This window comes from Castor canadensis, chromosome 3 (assembly GCF_047511655.1).
Source record: "Castor canadensis chromosome 3, mCasCan1.hap1v2, whole genome shotgun sequence".
Lineage (NCBI taxonomy): Eukaryota > Metazoa > Chordata > Mammalia > Rodentia > Castoridae > Castor > Castor canadensis.
In genome coordinates, this window is record NC_133388.1 from 179624090 (window position 1) to 179647034 (window position 22945).

The window sequence follows — 22945 nt, forward strand, 5'->3', positions numbered from 1 at the left end:
ACAGAACACTGTAATCTATGAAAATAAATTTTGGAAATGGTAGTATACTCTCTCTGTGAGATTAATAATGCATTTAAATCCCCTGTCATTAAAAGAAATAAACTTTTAAACCCAGTGTTCCCTCAACTCATAAATTCAGGATTTTTTTAAAACAGGGACCGTCATTATAAATTGCAAAAAATACTGAGTCACAAAATTCAATTTTGTGAATGTTTTTCTAGAGATTCAGAGTGGCTAAGATATATATATAAAAGGTACTACTTCCTCATCTACTTACATTTTCTGGGCTCTTTAAAGTAACTCTCCACTGGGGAAAATGAGGTTGGGTGCTGGGGTTTCCAAACGTCACTAAATAGATAGTTGGAAAAAGGTTTGGTTTCAAAGACAGATGACTCAAGTTGTTGTTTTAGCTCTGCCACTTGCTTGCTACTGATGTGATTTTTGCATGTCTTTTATATTGTCTGAGTCAGAGTTGTCACATTTTAAAACTAGAAATGATAAACTATTTGCTATCCATCACACAGGTCTACCATGAGAACTAACTGTACACTAGATAAATTGATAAAGTGCTGTAGATTATGCTAACGTAGAGCACAATTACAAAATTTCCAGAAAGGTTTTTTGTTGTTAAAGAAAAACATATTCATGACACTTGTTAAAGATGTCAAGGCAGACTTTATTCAAAGGCAGTTAATGACACAGAAGAATGACTGCCAAAGCGTCTTGTAATGGGAGAGACTGGACTTTTACTGAGACTATAAGAAATGTAGCTTTACAACTAAGAGGCAAGGTGAAAGTCAGTAGTTGGAAATTAACAGAGGAAATATTAAGTATAAGAGGTTCCTGACTAAGCTGACATGATAGGATTATTGCTGAAGGCAGGTCAGAGTGATGAGATACTGAGGGCAGGTAGACTCCAAGGGTGGGGAATCGATACTAAACTGACGTAGCTGGATTCTTGCTAAAACTGAGTCAATAAGGACAGAGAGGGAAACCCAAGATCAGGATGAATCAGAACAGGCCCAGGAGCCTGACTAAAGTTTCAATCAAAAGAGAAAGTCATTATCATTCTTTGTCAGTACTGTCTAAGAGCCATATGTGAGCCAAATATGTAATTTAAATTTTAAAGTGGCTACATTTAAAAAGCAGAAAAGAAATAAAATCTATTTTAGTAATAAATAACCTAATATATCTAAAATATTATCAGTTCAAAAATAATGAGCTATTTTACATCCTCATTTTTGGTCTACTTTTTGAAATCTGAGGAATATTTTACTCTTATAGAGCATCTCAATTCAGACATGTCAAGTGACCCATAGCATATTTTGCTAATGTTGCTATTTGTGCACTTCTGTGAAAAAATTGTTGTTGGAGAAGTGCTAGTGCATTTATTGTAGTGAATTACAGAATACTACAGAATAATAGTTTCTTTATCCTTTGGCTTATTCCAGAATATCCTCAATTTATATAAGAGAATATACACATTATTTTTAGTGGCTATATGTTTTTTCATTTAAAAGAAGTATCAGCATTGAACACTGATTGTTCATGTTTAGTTTCAAAATTACAAGCTATGTTATAAAATATCCCTCACACATGTGCATGTGTGTGTGTGTGTGTGTATGTGTGTGTGTGTATGTGTATGTGTGTGTGTGTGTATGTGTGTGTGTGTATGTGTATGTGTGTGTGTATGTGTGTGTGTATGTGTGTGTGTATGTGTGTGTGTGTATGTGTATGTGTGTGTGTGTGTATGTGTGTGTGTGTATGTGTGTGTGTATGTGTGTGTGTGTGTGTGTATGTGTGTGTATGTGTATGTGTGTGTGTATGTGTGTGTGTGTATGTGTATGTGTGTGTGTATGTGTGTATGTGTGTGTGTGTATGTGTATGTGTGTGTGTGTATGTGTATGTGTGTGTGTGTATGTGTGTATGTGTATGTGTGTGTGTGTGTGTGTATGTGTGTGTGTGTATGTGTATGTGTGTGTGTGTGTATGTGTATGTGTGTGTGTATGTGTGTGTATGTGTGTGTGTATGTGTGTGTGTATGTGTGTATGTGTGTGTATGTGTATGTGTGTGTGTATGTGTATGTGTGTGTGTGTACGTGTGTATGTGTGTGTGTGTGTATGTGTATGTGTGTGTGTATGTGTATGTGTGTGTGTATGTGTGTATGTGTATGTGTGTATGTGTATGTGTGTGTGTGTATGTGTGTGTGTGTATGTGTATGTGTGTGTGTATGTGTGTATGTGTGTGTGTGTATGTGTATGTGTGTGTGTATGTGTGTATGTGTATGTGTGTGTGTGTGTGTGTATGTGTATGTGTGTATGTGTGTGTGTATGTGTATGTGTGTATGTGTGTGTGTGTGTTATGAATACATTATTTTGGCAACATTCTTTGAAGGAGAACTTCTAGGTCAAAATGAAGTAGAAATGAAATTGATAAAAATATTACAAATTATCCATTAATAAGCAATGAAAATTCGATGGGGTATGTTACATTGTAGTAGTGGTAATGTACATTTAAAAATATTAGTAATGTGTACATGTTCATATGTGTATCAGCTATTTGTACTTGATTTGTCTATTAACTGCTCAAATCAGTTTCCCATATTTTACCATTTTCTTACTTATTTGTAACAGATCTTTAAAAATTAGGACCACGAATGCATTGTCATGTATGTTTGAAACAATTGTCTCTTATTTTATAAAAGCCCTTGGCTGTATATTTGTACACACTCAAAATTTAAACATATTTCTCTGCAAGTTGTTTTAATGTAATGATAAAATTCATCTGTATTTTCTAGGACATTAAATGTTTATATATTTAATCACAGCTTTGTTGAGATATATTTCACATACCATGAATTTACCTGTATGCCAAAGTGCATAATTGTGCTGCTTGTAGAGTATTTAGTGTAATTAGATTATCACAATCTAATTTCAGAACATTTTCTCCACTTTGTAAAGAAATCCTGGGCCAGGTATATTGGTGCACACCTGTAATCCAAGGTATTCATTTGGGGGATATAGGAGGGCTGCTGTTTGAGATGAGCCAAGGAAAATGTTAGCTAGAGCCTATCTCAAAAAATAATAATAATAAGGATGTGCCAGGCACCAGTGGCTCATGCCTATAATCCCAGCAACTCAGGAGGCAGAGATCAGGCAGATGGTGGTTTCAAGACAGCTTGGGCAAATAGTTCCATGAGACCCTATCTCATAAAAACCCTTCACAAAATAAGGCTTGTGGGGTAGCTCAAGGTTTAGGCTCTGAGGTCAAGTACAGCAAATAAATAAATAAATAAATAAAGGATGTGGTGGCACACACCTGTAATCTTACTTATGGGGGAGTGGAGGTAAGAAGATTATGGTCTGAGTCCAACCCCAGCAAAAATGTGAGACCATATCTGAAAACAAATTGCAGCAAAAAGGGCTGCAGGAAAGGTTCAAGTGGTAGAGCCCTTGCCTAATAAGTGTGAGGCCCTGAGTTCATATTCCAGTATTGCCAAAAAAAAAAAAAAAAAAGATAGGAATCCTGTGCTAGTTACTAGGTGTTCCCCATTCTCTCTACCACTAATTGCATTCCACCACTAATCTATTTTCTATTTTTGTGGATCATCCTACTCTGGGAACTTCATGATAATGTAATCATACAGTATGTGTTTTTTTATTATGACTGATTCTTTATGCCTACTCTAATGTTTTTAGCATTCCTGCATTCTGCAACACATATTGTACTTCATTATTCTTGACTGACAGTTGTATTCTTTTGTATGGATATATGACATTTTGTTTATACATTTATCACTTGGTAGACTTTTTTTTCCATTTTTTTGCCATTGTGAGCAATGTTGCTATGAATACTCATGAACAGATTTGTGTGGACATAAGATTTTCTATATTTTTTAACTCTATTGGATATATACCCAGGGTGGAATTACTCAATAAAATGAAAACAATCTGTTGAAATTTTGAGGATGTACAAAACTGTTTCCAACATGGCTAAATCATTGTAAAATTCAACCAGCATTATGTGAAAACTCCAAATTCTTCATATCTCACCAGCATTTTCTACCATTGGTCTCCTTGATTATAGTTATCTCAACAGATGTGAAGGGATATCTCAATTTTGACCTGCATCTCCCCAAACTATAAATATTGAGCATTTCTTTGTGCTCTTATTGATCATTTATGTGTGTTTTCTGGAAAAATGTCTATTTGAGTCTAATGCCTGACTTTGAATTGAGTTTTTTCTTTTTAATAGTAAGACAATGAGTTTTAAAATTATTTCTTATATTTTAGGTATAATTCTTGCTTATACTTAAGCCTACTGCAAATGCAGTAACATCTCTAAATTTCAATTCAATTTCATAGCCTACAAAATATCCTGAACTAGACAGCAGTAAACCTTCCTTTTGATAGTATGATTTCCAAGGGAAATTCAAGAGAATTTCTACAGGATGTGTGACTTTTTGCTACCATATGTGAAATAAGGAATCCATTGAATTCCCTTTGCTGTGAATAGACTTAAGTGCATGTTTATAAGTGAACTATAAATGTTTTCTGTACTCTGAGGCAATGCCAGATTCCTGCTATGCCATAAAATATGATCACTTGCTGTTTTAATTGTTGATTTATTACTTCTGCCTAATCCTCTTATAAGGAGTAGTCAGAAGTTTGCTGTAAATGGCACAATGTTAAATAAGTTATGCTTTGTGGGCTGCACATTGAGTTTTAGTGTCCTGAAAAAGCAGCTATGAACAATACTTGCATATATTTGTGGAGTTTTGTTAAAATAAAACTTTATTTATAAAAACAGGGAGTGGGCTGAATTTGGCCTGTGGATCATAGTTTGCTTACCCTTGCTCTGATAGGTGAGAGACTTGCTCTGTTCATCCTTGTATATGTTAGTATGAATTTCCATATTGCCTTTAATAGTTAATGTAGATTTCCAGCCATAGAATTATTGAACCCAAAGGATGAACATTTTAATGTATTCTAAATAACTAAAGATAATTATATGTTCTTAAAAAGTCTACAATGGGGAAATTTAGCATATTTTAACATTACAAGTAGTTTATGAGATAAAGCGAGAGCACACTTGGGGGGTATGAGAATAGGTAAGACACTCAAAAAACGAGATAGCATTTGTTGCCCTCAATGTAGAGAAACTAATGCAGATACCTTAAAGCAACTGAGGCCAATAGGAGAAGGGAACCAGGAACTAGAGAAAAGGTTAGTTCGAGAAGAATTAATTTAGAAGGTAACACACATGTACAGGAAATCAATGCGAGTCAACTCCCTGTATAGCTATCCTTATCTCAACTAGCAAAAACCCTTGGTCCTTCCTATTATTGCTTATACTCTCTCTTCAACAAAATTAGAGATAAGGGCACAATAGTTTCTGCCTGGTAGCAAGGGGGTGGGGGGGAGAGGGACGGGGCGGGGGGTAAGGGAGAGGATGGGGGGAAGGCAGGGAAAATGATCCAAACATTGTATGCACATATAAATAAAAGAAAAAAAAATAAGTAGTTTATGAACATGAAGGGAAGTACATAAAAAGCATAAAATGAAAAATGTTCCTCATTCATGCCTCAACAGTATGTTGCTCAGCAATTTTAATTTCCATGGAAATATATGTAATATCCATTTTGCAAATCAAAATAGTACATGGTATACACACTTTTAACATCTTATTATGTACACATGTAGGTAAATGGAAAAATGAGACTTGTTGCAACTATTCCAGGAAAGGGGGATAAAGGAGAATGATGGAGGAGGTGAATTCATCTATGATATATTGTAAGAACTTTTGTAAATGTCACAATACACCCCCCAGTGCAATAATAATAATTAATAATAATAAAAGAAGTCAGAAATTATTAGTAAGATCTTATTGAAAGAACTTAATATGATCTCCAGCTTTTTCTACTACAGCAATGCTGCCTGCAATCAAAGCCTTTGTTTGTGTATAAATAACACATTTTCTTAATTCATTTGTCAGTAGTAGAGCATCTTGGCTGTTTTATAACTTAGCTATTGTGAATAATGCTGCAGTAAACATGGGTGTGCAGGTGCCTTTGTTGTAACCTGGCTTACATTCCTTCGGGTATATCCCTAATAATGGAATTGCTGGATCATACGGCAGTTCTAGTTTTAGTTTCTCAAGGAGCCTCCATATTGTTTTCCTTAGAGGTTGTACTAATTTACATTCCTACCAGCAGTGTAGGAGGGTTCCTTTTTCTCCACATCCTTGCCAACATTTTTTGCTGTTTGTGTTTTGGATGGTAGCCTACATGTTCAATGCAATTCCCATCAAAATCCCAATGACATTCATCACAGAGATTGAAAAATCAACCCTAAAATTCATTTGGAAGCACAAAAGACCACAAATAGCCAAGGCAATACTGAGCAAAAAGAGCAATGCTGGAGGTATCACAGTACCTGACTTCAAACTATACTACAGAGCCATAGCAATAAAAACAGCATGGTGCTGGCACAAAACCAGACATGATACCTGTGGAGCAGAACTAATATGAACTCACATAACTATGCTTACATGAGTTTTGACAAAGGCACCAAAAATAAAAGATGAAGAAAGAAAGCCTCTTCAATAAATGTTGCTGGGAAAACTTGATATCTGTATGCAGAAAACTGAAACAAGATCCATGTCTGTCATCCTGTATCAACTCAGAGTGGATTAAGAAACTTAATAATATAAGACCTGAAACTTTGAATCTAGTGCAGGAAAGAGCAGGGAATACATTGGAATTAAGAGAGATAGGCAATGATTTTTCTCAATAGAATTCAAATGGTTCGGCAACTAAGAGAAAGGATTGACAAGTGGGACCACATGAATTTAAAAAGCTTCTGCACAACAAAAGAGAAAGTCTCTAAATTGAAGTGCCTGCCCACAGAATGGGAGAAAATCTTTGCCAGCTGTACATCTGACAAGGGATTAATAACAGAATATACAGGGAGCTCAAAAACCTAAACTCCCCAAAATTCAATGACCTAATGAAGAAATGGGCAAAATACCTGAACAGAGCTTTCTCAAAGGAAGAGGTCCAAATAAAATGTGTACACATGCATGTAAATGCAAAAATAATACCTGCTGAAACTATTTCAGGAATTGGGGGGTAGAAGGGTGCAGGAGTAGTGGAAGGAGTTGACACATTGTAAGAACCTTTGTAAATGCCACAATGTAACCCTACCCAGAACAACAATAAAGGAAAAATGCTGTAAAAAATAAATAAAATTATAATTCCCATTAAAAAAAACACATGAAGAAATGTTCACCACCCCTGGTCATAAATGAAATGCAAATCAAAACAACTTCAAGATTCTACCTCACTTTTGTTAGAATGGTTACCATCAAGAACACAAAGGTAGGAATTTATATTGGAAATGTGGGAGTATGTGGAATATGATAGCTTGCAAAATCAAGCTATCAAATTTGTGAAATACATACTATGGTTTAGGATGACCTATGCTTATATAAAAGTTGCTAACCTCTCATACCAACCTCTTTATTATTTAGCTCATACCCCTTTCTCTCTTCTTTATTCCACCATATGTTTCTTCAGTCTCTTAGCAGTTGGAATCTGCCCTGATTTCTCCTCCAGATGGCTGAGTTCTCTGGTTAGTAATGAATAAGAGTCAGTCAACAAAAAGTTGGAGAAGTAATTTTCTAACAAAACCCAAATTCCCAAGATAGACTTTATGGTCCCACGAGCCTCTATATTTTCCCTCTTTAATCTAGTATTCAATTACTTAAATTTTTTATAATTCAGTTTTAAATGTCTGTTTCTCTACCCTTCACTTCTGTAAAGTCAGCTATGTCCAGAGCATGGCCTGTAACAGGTAGGAACTAATAAAATACACATTGATTATAAAAAAAGAGAAGTTAGAGCACCATCTCTAAGGATATTTATCATTTCCATATATGTAATTATATTTAGCTTTTCTCTTCAGTGACAATACCCTGCCTACTGTGATGTGTTAGGTGTGCTTTCCTTGCACTGGATAATGTGAAAGCTCCTAGAATCAGGCTGGTAAACGACAGATGCTTTATAATGGCAAATTCTGTTTCTTCATTTTTTAATATTGTTGAAAGACAAGCTTAGGCCCATTAAAAAATTTTAAGTTTTTTTGAACAGTCAGTAATTCATGATCAGCTTTTCCAGGCCACAAGCAGTTTAGGGCTCCACTGAAGGAGCATGAAGGGAACACTTTATATAAAAAGAAAGACAAAAATTTGGGCTACATTTTAACAGTAGCCTTAAAGCCCCTGATAAAAGGTCAGTTGGTAGTTTCTGATTAGTTAGCTGGTGGTTTCTTATTGTTAAGTTCAAGTCCCCCACCCTAGGCCATGATTGTTCGTGCTAAAGTGGGTTTTGTTTTGCTTATATAGGGATTTAGCATGCCAGAATAGCCTCTGTCTAATGGCCACCTGATTGCTCATTTTCACAATTCTGACACACAAATGTTTATATCCTCTGGGATCTGGGTTATTACCAGGTTCCCAAGTTTTGCCCAGGGATGCAAATATACCCCCAGTTGTAGTTGGGTATAGAGTCAGAGGCTTTGAGAGAAGAGTCATTTGCCAGTTCAGGAGTTATAAATTCAGTCTTGCCCCTAGTGTGTAGAGCTGGGCATGCCACCAGGCTACCAAGTATCGTGGTGTTTCCTCCGGACGTGGAATTAGGCTGCATACCCACAGAAGAGCTATAGGCCAGACAGTGTGATTCTTCAAAGTCTCCCGTCCACAGCCAACGTCTACGGGCACAGTTTCTGCCAGCAGCAGGAGATATCTGGGTACTCCTGGACAACTGTGCCCTGAGTTCACCCATTTTTTTGAACTAAAAGAAATGTTATCAGTCATCCAACCCTGAGACTGAAAACTGGCAACACATGAGCAAGGATTGAATGTGTACATGTGTTTTGTTTGCATGTACAGAATTGCTTGGTCTCATAGAAGAATATATATAATCATTCTTTCTCAAAAAATTAGAATAATACATATTTCCACAGACAGCCAGCAATGAGTGGAAGGTGGAGAGCAGCTGTCTTCTTTGTATAGGTGCCTCACTCCCTGTTGTAACACTCAGTTCTTTTATGGGCAGTTATTTTGTGACCCTTTTTGTAATCCAACCATATTACTTCACAGATGCAAAGGTCTTCTCTTTTCTGGGTATAGTCTTTGGGGAAGAGAAGAGAGATGAGAATGGATTGGCCACAGTAACACAGCAAACTAGTGGCAGGGCTGGGGTTTCAACCCATTGCTCTTTCTACCATGTGACAGTGTGGGTATCTTTGTCAAGAATATACTATATAGTATGGCAGAACAGGGGCATGAACTCACTTAAAAGAAAGGTTACCTTTCCCAAGGTTGTACTGCTTGTAAATAGATAAGAGCCACTGGTCTTTTCAGTGTTTCTGTGTTGCATAAGGCATTTAGCAGTGCCAAGAAATAGTAGGTAGAAATTAAATTGAGTTAGACTGGAATAACCTATGTGAAGTTGTTTTATCAAAATAGTCTTCATGCTCATTCTTTTGTTTGTTTACATTGAATCCAGACAAATGCATTAACCCAATGAGCAAGGTTACACATTGTTTTCACAGGAAATCGTCCCTTCCTCCTTCAGTTTACCTAAAAGGATGGGAAGCTGGGAGGGGTGTTCGTTAGTGTATACACACACATCAATGTATATATTTATATGCCAACATTCTCATACACACATATGTCTGTAAAACAGTGTGTGCTCGCTGCAGCATCTGGCTTTCTGTGAAGTCCTGACCTCTGCTCCCTTACAGCTGGGTTGGCTCAGAGTGTAGAACAAGACTTGCAAGACTCCCTGAAGAACATATGTTTCTAAACTTTTCCCTGATTCTCTACCACTTTTTTTGCAGGCGTAGTTGTAAAAAGCTACCTCCTAGGACTTTGTTTTGGTAACCCTGCTTCCCTGAGACGCTCTCATGGTTGATGGACTCTTGCACTAAAATGGTTCTTGTGCAAAATTATGCTCTGTGGTCTCCTTTCTTCCCCTCCTCATCTCACCCACAAAAGCACTGGTAATGTTTTACTGCTAAGGCTCTTCTTGTAGACTATTTTGTCAGGAAGGGGGAGCAGCAATTTTGGACAAGATTAAGCTTTGTGGCTTCTTTGGTTCAAAATAGCAGGTGAAAGAATTCCATGGTTATCTAAGATACTCTGATTTGTCTTCAACATTTTGGTCCTATGTCTTCCGTAAACTCTTGTTTTAAAATACTTGGGTTTTACTGGAGTAGGTTTGTGGAAGTCCATATTCATTTAAAATGACTTTTTCATAGCTCTTATACACAGATATGGATCAAACAGCAATGGTAGAAAAGGATGCTATTATTTCTTTTGTACTTTCAGTTTGAAGGAATACCATGTACTTGACATTTTAAATGGCTCCATGATAATTAATGCCAACAAATAAAAATACATATTTAAGGCAGTGTGCCTTAGGAAGACACATTTGAGTCTTTGGAGAGTCTATAAAATGGTTAAGTTCCACTAACATAGTTAGACACCCTTGGGATGTTGAATTCCACCAACTAACAGCCAGATTAGCATGGCAGGTACAGGGAAGAAAATTCAGGTCTGCCTTCACAGCTTGCTGCATTCCTCATACTTGACCCACCTTCTTTCTCTATGCTCCTGGTCTTCCTTGTCTCTGTAAAACCCCTGAAACATTTCTTTATTTCTCTTCCTCTGTGAAATTACACAATTTACTTTTTAAAAATCCAGTTGGCTTTCTCTGCAAAATGTAAACAGACTAATAATTTCTAACAAACATTTTCACTTCCATCTGCCCATTACCACAGATCTGAAGAGTGAAAAAATTGCAAGATATCTTTTCTAGACTTCTTGCAATCATATCCTAAGTGAACTTGTTTCTAAGTTACCTATTTAATATCTGATCTGGAGTCAGTAACTAGAAGAATCCTCTTAAAATAGAAGGCAGGTCACAGTGTCCTCTCTTCAAATTGTTTCATGGTTTCCTGCTTCATTCAGTGGTAATGTCAAGTACATCTGTATCACAAAGTTGTAGGTGACTAAATCCCCATTTTCCTTTTACCTCACCTTCCAGGTGTCAGGATAACTTCCTCTCTTACATTATTCATGTCACTTTTAAAAAATCACCTCAACAGAGAGACCATTCCTGACTCATTGATGTAAGATTCACTCTGTCCCAGCTCCACAACTCTGTCCTGCTTTATTTTGTGTTCATAGTACTTCATACCATCTAATGTACCTTGCCTACTTGTTTATGTTTTTTTCCTCCCCTACCAGAAAAGATATTGAAAGAAAAGGGATTTTGTTTCATTTGATGCTTTATACCTAGTTCTTCGCATGCTGACTGGTTCATAAATGCTAAATGAGTATGTACTGAATATTGAATGGATAATGAATTGGATTGGTTGGTACATATAAGTGGAGATGGAGAGCCAAAGGTATATTTTTATGGAACATGTACAGGAAGTTCCTCATTCCAGGGCTGGAGAGAAAAAGAAAGTGGATAGATGGGAGACATTGAGAACTAGTGGGTTCAAAGCTGGTAGAGCAGAACCAATGTAAGTTACCTATTCAAGAACTGTGACATAGCAACTAGAATACAGATTAAAACTCAGGTGTTGCTGAGATAACTTTTATTGAGCACTTACAATCTGCTTGTATTAGTTTCATTGGGCTGTTGTAAAAATTGTCATTAACTTGGTGATTTAAAACAACAAAACTTAATCCTCTCATAGTTGTGGAGGCCAGAAGTTTGAAGCCAAGGAGTGGGCAAAGCCACACTCCTTCTGGGGCTCCACTTAAGAATCCTTCCTTGCCTTTTCCAGCATCTAGTGGACCCATGTGTGCCTTGATTTACATCAACATAACTCCAATCTCCACCTCTCTTCACTTGCTTTCTGTCCATCTCTGTGGGTCCTCTCCTCTTCCTATAAGGACTGCAGTCACTGGATTTAGGGCCCACCATCATTCAGAATGTTCTCAATTAAATTGTATCTTGTTTCCAAATATCACATTGTGAGATTCTGGGTGGACATGAATTTTGGTGGAAAAACCATTCAAGCCACTATAATATTAAATCCTTTCTGTGGCTTATGTCTTTGCAACAACTCTCTCAGGCAGACACTATTATGGGAAACACTTTACAGATGCTGAAGTGGAGGCTCAGAGAACCTAAGTAAAGTGCTTAAGACCCTATAGTTAGTGAGTGGATTTAGACCTAAACATATCTGACTCTATAGTCCATCTAATTTGACTATATATGCTGACTCCAATCCTTACCATAATATGTTTAGAATATGTGTGATGGTTGGGAGCATTGTTACTTTTATAACTGTATGTTTTAAACCATGGAACTGGGCCACCTTAAAAATACAACCAAGACTTGTAACCACTATCAGCACTTTTATGAATCACTGAATGAAAGTACAAATGTTTGAAAGATAAGTAAGAAGTAGTCCCAAGATGTTTTAAGCCTAAAGTCAATGTTCAATGCAACTCTCAGTAGGGTTCTGGGGGAAGGAAGGAGCATTCAAGAAAGACCCAGGTCCCCACAGAGGCACTGAGCAACAAGTTTCACATCGGAAGGAGTGTAAAACCTAAAGCAGTCATCTAATGAGGTGGGGCCACTTCGGAATCTGCTTTAGGCTAGATACACTCCAAAGGAAAACAAATTGTCACAGCACAGTAGTGGTATCATATCTCACAGAATGACATGCTCACTGAATGGGTTTATTGTTGTAAGAAGACAAGGAATTATAATTTATTGTATTTTGTTTTCTGATCCTTTAAATAGTGAGCATACGACTTACAAACAAGATTTTCATGATTTTTTCCTGTCTGACTTTTTTCCAGTCTGAGAATACATTTTCTTTTGTGATCTAAATATTCTCTGTGGTTTGCATTATCTTTCACCAAATCCCTGGTCTAGAATTATTTCTCATTAGTGGAAAGCCAGCTGATCAACAAGAGAGTTGAAGAGTTTATGTCTTTGTTTAGTTTTTCCCTTTCTAGGAATTTAAACACAAAATGAAACCTTTTAGTTTTCTGAGCTCGTATCCATTCTTTTTTTCTACAGCTTCTCCCTTTTTCTACTTGCCTGGCCTCATTTCCCCCTTCTCCTTCCCTTTATCTCTTTCCATTTGACTTCTATCTTCTGCCTCTCTCTCTTATCCTTGCCCCAGCCATCCCTTTTTATCTCCTTCCCTAATTCCTCTAGTCTTTCCTAAGCATTTTAATATTCTTCAGATCCTTGTGGCCGTAGTTAGCCAAACAATTGATTTTTCTTGTCATTTCATGTCTTAAAAAATTGTTTCCGTCAACTCCTAAGCTCCCAGTGTGCATCAATGCTAAGACTGTTCAGCATGCTTACTCTGCTGAGAATATTAATTGAGGTTTTTATGCACAAACTTTCCCAACCTCCCTCCCTCCTCTTCTGAACTTGTGGGTGTGTTCACATCCATTCTTCCTTCCTGATCTGGCGTTTCAGAGTCAAAGGTGCCTGTTTCTGTCTTGCTTCTTCTGCAAAGATTTCTTTTCCTATACCTGGAATCTTTTTCCAAATATCTCTTTTTCCAAAAACTTCTCCCTACTCTTCTTTCCTTTTGCTATTTTCATTCTAGAAATAGTAGATGCAATTTATTTTCCTGACTTCCATCTCCCTTCTACTCCTTAGTACAACAGATGCTTAATTTTGCTTTGTACATCTGAACAGATCATGCTTCAAAAATTGCTCTTGAAGGGGGTGGAGGGAGGAGGGAGAAATGGCCCAAACAACGTATGTACTTATGAATAAATAAAAAAATTGCTCTTAAAAAGTTCATCAATTTCTGCTATCAAAAAGTCTGATGTCTTTTTAAAACTCCTCAGAGATAAGACTGCATTAGTTTTCTGTAGTTTAATGCTTTTATTGACTAACCACTCCAACTTTCTTAATTTCCTCCCTAGCTTGCATGACACAATTTCCTCTTGGTTCTTTGAACTCTGTATACTTTCTAACTCTTTCTCAAGTTCCTACAGCACTTCATCAAATTTGTTCCATTCCCTAAGATTTATTTCCAATAGGGTCATCCTTGATCCCTCCCCTCCCCTCATTTCCTCTCCCTTTTGCTCTCTTCTTCTGCCCTCCCCTTTTCTCTCCCACTGGTTTGTCTTGAGTGTTCCCAGTGCTGTGATTATCAACTCTGGACTTTGGTCCAGATACGGATCCTGGGTTTTTCCTTTTATATCTGTCTGCTAGATATCTTTATCTCCTCATTCAGTAGGCACTTCAAATGCACATCCCATCTCAAAATAACTCTGTGAGTTCCCCAACCTGCTTCTCCTTAAATAATTCCTATTTTGCAGAGGGCAGTGGAATCCTTTTCTGTCAGGTTAGAAAATGGTCACACTTTCTGATCTATCACCATCCTAGGATTCCTATATTCGCAGTGTCTAAAAGACTGTAATTGCCTTTTCTTTGTAAAACCAGTGAGCTGGCTCAGACTTTTGCACTGGTCTGCTGGACTGGTACAACAACCTGTAGATGAATATTCATAATTCTCTCCTAGACTTTCTACTTCATCTTTCAAATCCTGCTGGAAATGCATATTTATCACACCATAGCTCTTTTAAAAACCTTCACTATTTAGAGAATAATATCCAAATTAAAGTTTTAGATACAACAGTATTTCACTCCTAAGAGAGGCACAATAAGTTATGGTTGTATTATTAGGGTATGCAAGAACTGAGGGCCTTGGGCAATGTATCCCAGATTGTTGTCCCATTGACTCTTAAAGAACTCAGTCACAGAAATGTGCAGAGTAGTTGTTTATGCGCTCTGAGGAGTGATGTCTTCAGTGAGCATGTGCATCATTATAGTTCTTTAGAGAAGTAGAAAACAAGGTACATTTTGTTAGTGAATCACAAAACCAAGAGACCTAGTGTCAGTGGGAACTAGAAGAGGCTATATATTAAAGAAAAGGACAAAGGGTTGGAATGAGGTGACACTCTGAGCATTTTGTTCCATTATTTTTGTAGTTCAAATGACTAAGGATTGACTAAATGTCAACACAACATTTAGCTCTTGAGTTCTTCAAGGAGTTCATAGAGATATCAGTATAGACCATTATAATGTCACATGTTCAGTGCTATATGTATGTATAAGGTATATTGGAGGAATGCCATCTGGAGGATTCAAAGGACACTTGCAGAAGGAAACAGTCCTTTGGTCAATGGTATGCTTGCTCTATGGACTTCTGAAGGTGCATTGTGAGCTCTGAAAATCCACTTTTTCTGTCTTGTATGCTTCTACTCCTTGCTTCATGCATGTGTACTATTCATAGTCATATTCTTTCTCCTCACATCTCTTAGCTTCATGACATTCCTATGACATGGTTATTGAGCTTTAAATTTTTCCCTAATCTTTTAGTTCTGCTATTAAATCAAACTCATACATCCCACATGGTATTTGAAATCTCATGCGTTCCAATGGTAGACACAATTTCAAAATTTGAAAATAAACATTGCGAGAGCCAAACATCATAATATGATCTGTGGACCAACATTTTGCACATTATCTTCTACACTCTAAAACAATAGACACATGTACATGGTGAGAAGGAAAACTATTTAAAGTGTCTTTTATATGCCATCAATTGTTTCACTATTCCTAAAAAATGTATTTGTGAGATATCAAGCCTACATCATTATTCAGATATGGCTGAAACAATTTAAAGAGCTGGTAATTGGAGTTTCCAAAGTCAAGATAGCAAAAATTGATATTTCTTCTTAGTTTAAGAAAATGGAGAAAGGTGACAACATGAAGAATTTTGAGGGTGAAGTGGTGGGAAGTTACCCAGCCATTACTCAAATATAGGGTCTTTTTCAGTGTGTTTCCTGGCTCTGCATTTATACTCAAACCCTAGAAGAGAGGAATTCAAGTAGATTCTGCAAAATGGACTCTGAGATATGGCGTATAAATTAAGCAAGTTGCAAAATGTTAGGAAAAAGGCTGATTCCCCTACCTGCAGCACACACCGAGGGATAACTCCTAGAAAATGGAACTTTGAGTGGGGATGAATGTGTCAATGCCTTCTCAGAAAAGCAAATAGGATATGAAGCAATAAAGTGGCATATTACTATGCCACCTCTTTGTTAAAGCAAGCAGGTGCTTGTCCTAAAAGTGTCAGTTAAGCATGTAAAATTCTCCAAATGGGCTACCTGAATGAATTGTACTTTGGACTAGTCCACTGTAGAAAAAAAAGGGAGACTACTTGTCTGTCACAAAAGGCATACTCTAGGTTTACAAGTCTGGGCACTTTGGAAAATGAGAATTTCATAGAATTTATCTGCCACAGTGGCATGGGAGCATATGCTCATGTCAGATGTTCACAGGAACAAGGATGTTCCTGTGTGTGAAAATAATGTGAATTTCTAGACACACTCAGTGGGAGGTGGGTATGGATAGGAGAGAATTTTCAGGTTGCAGAGGGTATGTGCTATGCAGACTGGGGAAAAAATTTAGGTATCTTTATGGTACAATTTCATATAGACATACGCTTCAGTGACATGTAGGTAAAATCAGATCACATGGCCATTTTTCATAAATATGTAAACCTTAACCCTAAACACACTCATGTGTGAGTGCCCTTGGAGTGCCTGTGAGCCAGGACAGCACACAGTACCTTGGCTACAGACAAGCAAAGGGCTTAGGCAAAGACTCCTAGGAGGCGGGCTGCTGATTTTCAGGCTGGACTTCCATTTCTAAGAAGGTTGTGACAATACCAAATCTCAGATTTTTTAAGACTGGTTGGGGCTTGTCCATCATTGTAGGGAAGAGAATGTGGAGTGAGGACTTAGGTCTTCAAAAGGGACTCATTGGAAAGAAAACTGTATCTGGTGAATTCAGGTGTGATGACCCTGAACAAATCTTAGTATGCTCTGATACTGTCTATTGTTAGGGTGATGGTTGTTCATTTGATTTTTGGTTTTGTTTCATTTTTGATTGGCTTTTGTTCACTAACTCAATTCTTCCGACATTATTCCCATTAAGACTGGACACCAACAGTTATCCAAGTAACTTGCTTTTGTTCATGCCTCAATAAACATAGAAATTCTGCTGTAAATATTATTCCAGCACAAGATCCATAATTCTAAGTGTTCAGAATTAATTTAAGCTTAAGATGTGACATTCTTTGTCATCTTATAATTATATTAGAAATTTCTTTAGCTCTCAAACTTTGGAGTGCATCAGAATCATCTCTTGGTCTTTTGAAAACACATAGTTTTGGATTTCATTCCTGGATTTCCTGTAACTTTGCATTTCTTAACAACTTTCTAAATGACATTGATATTGCTGGCCCAGGAACCACACTTCCAGATAATTGCTGTAGTTTAGAATATCCCTTGAAAAATAATAGAAATTGTGGTTATCACAGGTATATAGAAACCTTACAAACAGTTTTTTTCTATTCTTCTTCCCCTTTCTTTCTCATTTTTTTCTTTCTCCTCCCTCTCCTTCTATCACCTCCTTTATTTTCATCCTTCCTTACTTCTTCTCACCAAACCTCTACAGAGCATTTTCCTGCTGTCCAGCCAACAGCTGATTTGGGAACAGGGGAATTAGGCTCCATTCATGTCTGTCCTATGGAATGAGCAACAGCAAGTTTACTGGAATACAGGTAAATGATGCATTCAAAGCAAAATCTTTTGAAGTTTCAGACTCCAAATCAATTAGCTTGTTTTTCAAAGTCTCCAGGAAGGTTTCTACTGTGAGAACATTCATCTGGAACTACAGCAACAACTTAAGGTTGAAGATTTGAACACAATAAAAATCAAAACAGGATTCTTCAGGTTAAAACACATGCATTGCCAATGAAATATTCCTTGAAGTGTTCCTTCTTAGCCTCTGTCTGCTTAGCATAGTAATGCCTCCACTAATTTTATTACAGCAATCAAGATTGTTAATTTCCTGGATTTTTGTTTCATATTTTCTGAAGAAAGCCAATCTAAGTAAACAAATGAATTTCAGATTTTTTTTTTATTATTTTATTTTATTTTATTTATTTTTTCATTTTTCTTTTATTATTCATATGTGCATACAAGGCTTGGTTCATTTCTCCCCCCTGCCCCCACCCCCTCCCTTACCACCCACTCCGCCCCCTTCCTCTCCCCCCCCCTCAATACCCAGCAGAAACTATTTTGCCCTTATTTCTAATTTTGTTGTAGAGAGAGTATAAGCAATAATAGGATGGAACAAGGGGTTTTGCTGGTTGAGATAAGGATAGCTATACAGGGCATTGACTCACATTGATTTCCTGTGCGTGGGTGTTACCTTCTAGGTTAATTCTTTTTGATCTAACCTTTTCTCTAGTACCTGTTCCCCTTTTCCTATTGGCCTCAGTTGCTTTAAGGTATCTGCTTTAGTTTCTCTGCGTTAAGGGCAACAAATGCTAGTTAGTTTTTTAGGTGATTTAGAGATGATGTATACATGTGTGGAAAATCACAGTGAATCTCATTAATTTTCATGAGTAATGTTATAATAATTATAAAAAATATTAGATTTAAGATGGACCTGTAGGCTTACTCACACTAAATTCCAACTTTTACTTGAATTCATATATGTTTATATTCTGGCAACAAAATTCAGAATTCCTAATACTCAGAAATATTAAAATAAAGCTTCAAGCTTTCAAGAAAAAGAAATACACGAGTTGACTTCTTAAGGCGAGAAAGCAGATGACTCATTATTAAAACAAACAAGCAAAACTCAGTATCTAAAATAAAGTTCAGAAATGTTTTCTGGTTAGCTAACCAGGAAATACAGATAACTGGAACTTTCCATTTGAGCATTTTATTTAATTAAATTTTACTCAATTCTATTGCCTTTCAGCCACTTACAGTCAGATTTAGCTTATATTTAAGAGAATCTATGATGTCAGTTCTGAGCCAGGTGCTCTCAAATATGGTATGCATTCATTTTGAGAACAACTTTGAGAGGCAGTCACTACATGGAGAAGCACAGATTCAAGCTTAGAACATCTGATGATGGAGTTGAAAGACAACTGGTTTTAAAGTTGAAAATTTTATTCTGATCTCATGTTGACTACTTATAGCCTATAATGTTTGGGTGATATTTCAACCCTTGCAAGTCTCAATTTCCTTATATGTAAATAAATTCAAGGGGAAACATAATTTGCAAGTCTTTCAGAGCTATTGTAGGATTAAATGAAAAGAAAAATGAATTAATAGGTAAGGAAAATGAACAGACTCCTCTTATCCTAGGGGGACCCTCAATAAATGCTTGAAAGTTTAGATAGTGCTAACTCTATTGTCTTCAACTGTGTTGTGTTAGTATAACAGAATACTCTCTGTTGGTTAATGTATAAGGAAAAGGGACTTATTTGGCCCACAATTCTGGTGTCTGGAAATTCCAAACAGTATGGCACATCTGGTCAGAGTCATCCTGATTGTATCATGGTATGGCAGAAAAGAGGAAGAAGTGGGCATGTACAAAAAAGACCAAGTACGGGGGGGTGGACTGGTCTTACGATAGTCCACTCTCAAAGTAAATAATCCAGTTTTGTGAGACCTAACCCATTCCTGAGATACAAATGGTAATCCTTTCTGAGAGTGGTGCCCCTGGTGAACTAATAACCTTCCATTGGTGAAAGGTTCCAACATTCTCAATATCACCACACTGGGGACCAAGCTTCCAGCACATGAACATTTGGGGTACAAACCTCATTCAAACCATAGCAAACATATATGTTATTTTCCTATTTATGCTAAATAGATATGAGATAGTTTAATTAGGCAGAACAAGAGATTAATAACAATAATTCCCTCTGTATCTCTCAATACCTGATTATACTTTATTTATCCTTTTACTTCTTCACTGTGGGTAACTGAAATTGGGGAGCTACCACATAATCAACATATTTTTCTTACAAAAGAGAATTGATATTAACTTATCCCCTTCACCCCATTTTCTCAAATGCATCCAGTAATCTTAGACAAGGTAGTTACCACTCTCCTCCCCCAGTCTTAGCAACACTGTAGATGACCAAGGATGACATATCTTGATCTCACGCAGTTTGCAGTGTGCTCAGCTGTAAGGCCCTTTCTGAGATGAAAGTAGATTGAAAGATGGTATAGCTCAAGATTTTGTTTCTGATTTGACTCCAGATTATTTCCTATCTAGAGACTTGCTCAATAAAAAACCCAAGCACTGTATTTATCGAGCTGCAGCTTTGGGACATGATTTGTACTCACTCTGAAAAGAACCCTAGATATTCCAGGCCTGCATGATTTGAAGTGCTCAATGATTTAAATAAGCAATATTAAACACAGCAGTGGTACATTCTAGTAGTATTAACTATAGGCCAGCACATGTCCTCAGGTAATTCTCACAACAGCCTCACACAACAGGTCCGACTATGATGCCCATTCTACTAAACCTTCCAGCTGCTCCAACTTCAAGTGGAATTAGAAGCACAGAAAGATTTTATTAGTTATTTTAAAAATTAGCTGATGTTTTGGGTATAACAAACATTGTACTCATCACTTGACATGAATTTCCCATTTAACTTTCTCAATAGCTTAATGAAAAAAATTACATTTAGTATTCCAGTGTTACAAAGGGGAAGAATGGGGAACAGAAGGCTAAATGATTCACCTTTAGCTACACAGTCAGCAAGTTCTTGAGCTGAAATTTGAAGGCAGAGATGTCTTAATCTAAAATGAACTCTATTAACTATCAATTATAGGGCTTGAAATCTTTCAGACAGGTATCATTTCAACTGATCAGTTGATTGGATGATGTTACTGGATTCATGGAATTCCACTGTTGTGGGTGCAATATTGAGTCTCTGGGAGGGAGGCAACTCAGAATTTCACACAGCATGGTTTCAGCTGTGCCACAGATCTAGTGATGAAGGACCATCTTCTATCTTGTCAAAGTCACACGAGAGTGCTTTTCATTAGTTATTTTACTATTTTTTTTGCTTTGACTTCCTGCCAACTCCAGACTTTGCACTGGTCTACCAAAAATTATATTATATTATTTTATATTATATAATAGTCCAGAAATATATCATTCCCCTTTCTAATTCTCTGGCTGAGACTATTTGTCATGAATTTTTTATGAAAGAGTAATCATTTAAATCACATTGTTTAGGTTGTCTTTCTCTTACGAGTTTATGTAATTAAGAGATAATGGGTCTAGTACTTCATTACAAGGAACAGAAAAAGAATGATGAGCAAGTTCTGTCCTCAAAGTGCTGTCAGCCATCAAGCAGAAGAGAGAAGTAGTACAAAGCCTTAAACATGATGCAAATTCTAATGTGGTGCTCTATCCAGACTAGGAGATAGTGCAATAGGGGTGAAGAAGAGAAACCTTTTCAGTAAAGGGCACAAGACAGTGTTTAATAGAGGAGACTGATCTGGGCAGGATTCCATTAAGCAAACATCAGGATTTCATTAGGAAAAGAAAGATATTTAATGTAGAGTGATGAACATGAGGGAATGCAGGGAGGTCGTGATAGACAACTAACTCAGAAATGAAGTGTTGTAATTTGAATATACTTGCAACTCTTAGGGGATGAAAAGGAATCTAAAGTGAAGAAGTTTACTTGCTACTTTATAACGTTAGCTCAATTAAATCCTAAAAATAATGTTATCTTCCTTCATCATACAAAGAAACTAAAATAGAGCAAGCTGAAGGTATTGGTCCTAGGTCATAGTTACATGCGAATAGGAGTCTTGCACTTGGTTCTCAAGTCCACTTGATGTCCTGTGTAGATAGTGTAGACTGTAGAGCAGGTGACTAAGTTTTATCAACGGAGCCAGCTTCATTGGATGCCTATGCAGGGATTCTTATCTTGCAAAGAGTAAGTTTTTCACTCAAGGACTCTTTCTTTGCCCCTGGAATCAGTTTTGACTTATCTGATGCACCACCAAAGGCCATAGCAGTGTGACATACTCCAGTGGTCCTCAAGGGGTGAGAAGAAGTCTAGATATGCCATGCTGTGCCAGGCTCACTCTGGCCTGAAGGAAGTCTGTTCACCATGCTTGCTGATAAAGTTTATCTGAGAGCTTGGATCTACTTAAAAGAAAATATTTAGCAAAACAATTAAAAAAAATCTGCTCAACTTGAAACTAGAATACTGAATGCTTCCTGGATGACTTTAAAATTTGTTTTGTGCTGTCACTGAAGGCTAAAAATTGCAAGAAAGTCCACTACTGTTGCCTTCTTCCTCTGGTGTCATCCTGCTTGTGTGCTCATTTGATGGACCAGGTACCTCTTTTGTGAAATGGCAGCTGAGTAGACTCTGGCGCTCACCATGGCCAATGAAAAACCCAAGGAAGGGGTCACAACTGGGAACAATGATCACATAAATTTTAAAGTGGTGGGTAGGATGGTTCCATGGTGCACTTTAAGATTAAGAGGCATACACAACTTAGTAACTAATGAAAGCATATTGTGTATGATAGGATTTGCCAATGAGCAGATCAGATTCTGAATTGATGGGCAGCCAATCAGTGAAACAGACACACCTACACAGTTGGAAATGGAGGATGAAGATACAATTGATGTGTTCCAGCTGCAGCCAGGTGACTACCAAAAAAGGAATTTGCTACTTTACTCCAGAGCTTTGTTGTTCTAATAGACCAAGAATATATTCTCAATTAGAAAACTGCAATTTGGTTCCACCACTTCCTGACTACTACAGTGTAGTTTTCTCTGTCCTTTCATTTTCCCCTTTCCCCATTCCTTTATTGTGTATAAAGTAACTGGTATATGTACACAAGCATATTGTTTTTGTTTTTCCTGTCTTTTATCTTTTCATTTACTAAATGACTTAAATTACTCTTTAACACAAAACAAAAAAGAATCATAGATAGTTTTCCCTTCAAGCCAAGTGTTTGGTTG

General features: G+C 37.0%; 1 pseudogene; it reads left to right on the forward strand.

Annotated features, from left to right (window-relative positions):
• The first annotated feature begins 22244 nt into the window (after positions 1-22244).
• On the forward strand, positions 22245-22679 carry LOC141421452 (small ubiquitin-related modifier 2 pseudogene; annotated as a pseudogene).
• Positions 22680-22945: the final 266 nt, after the last annotated feature.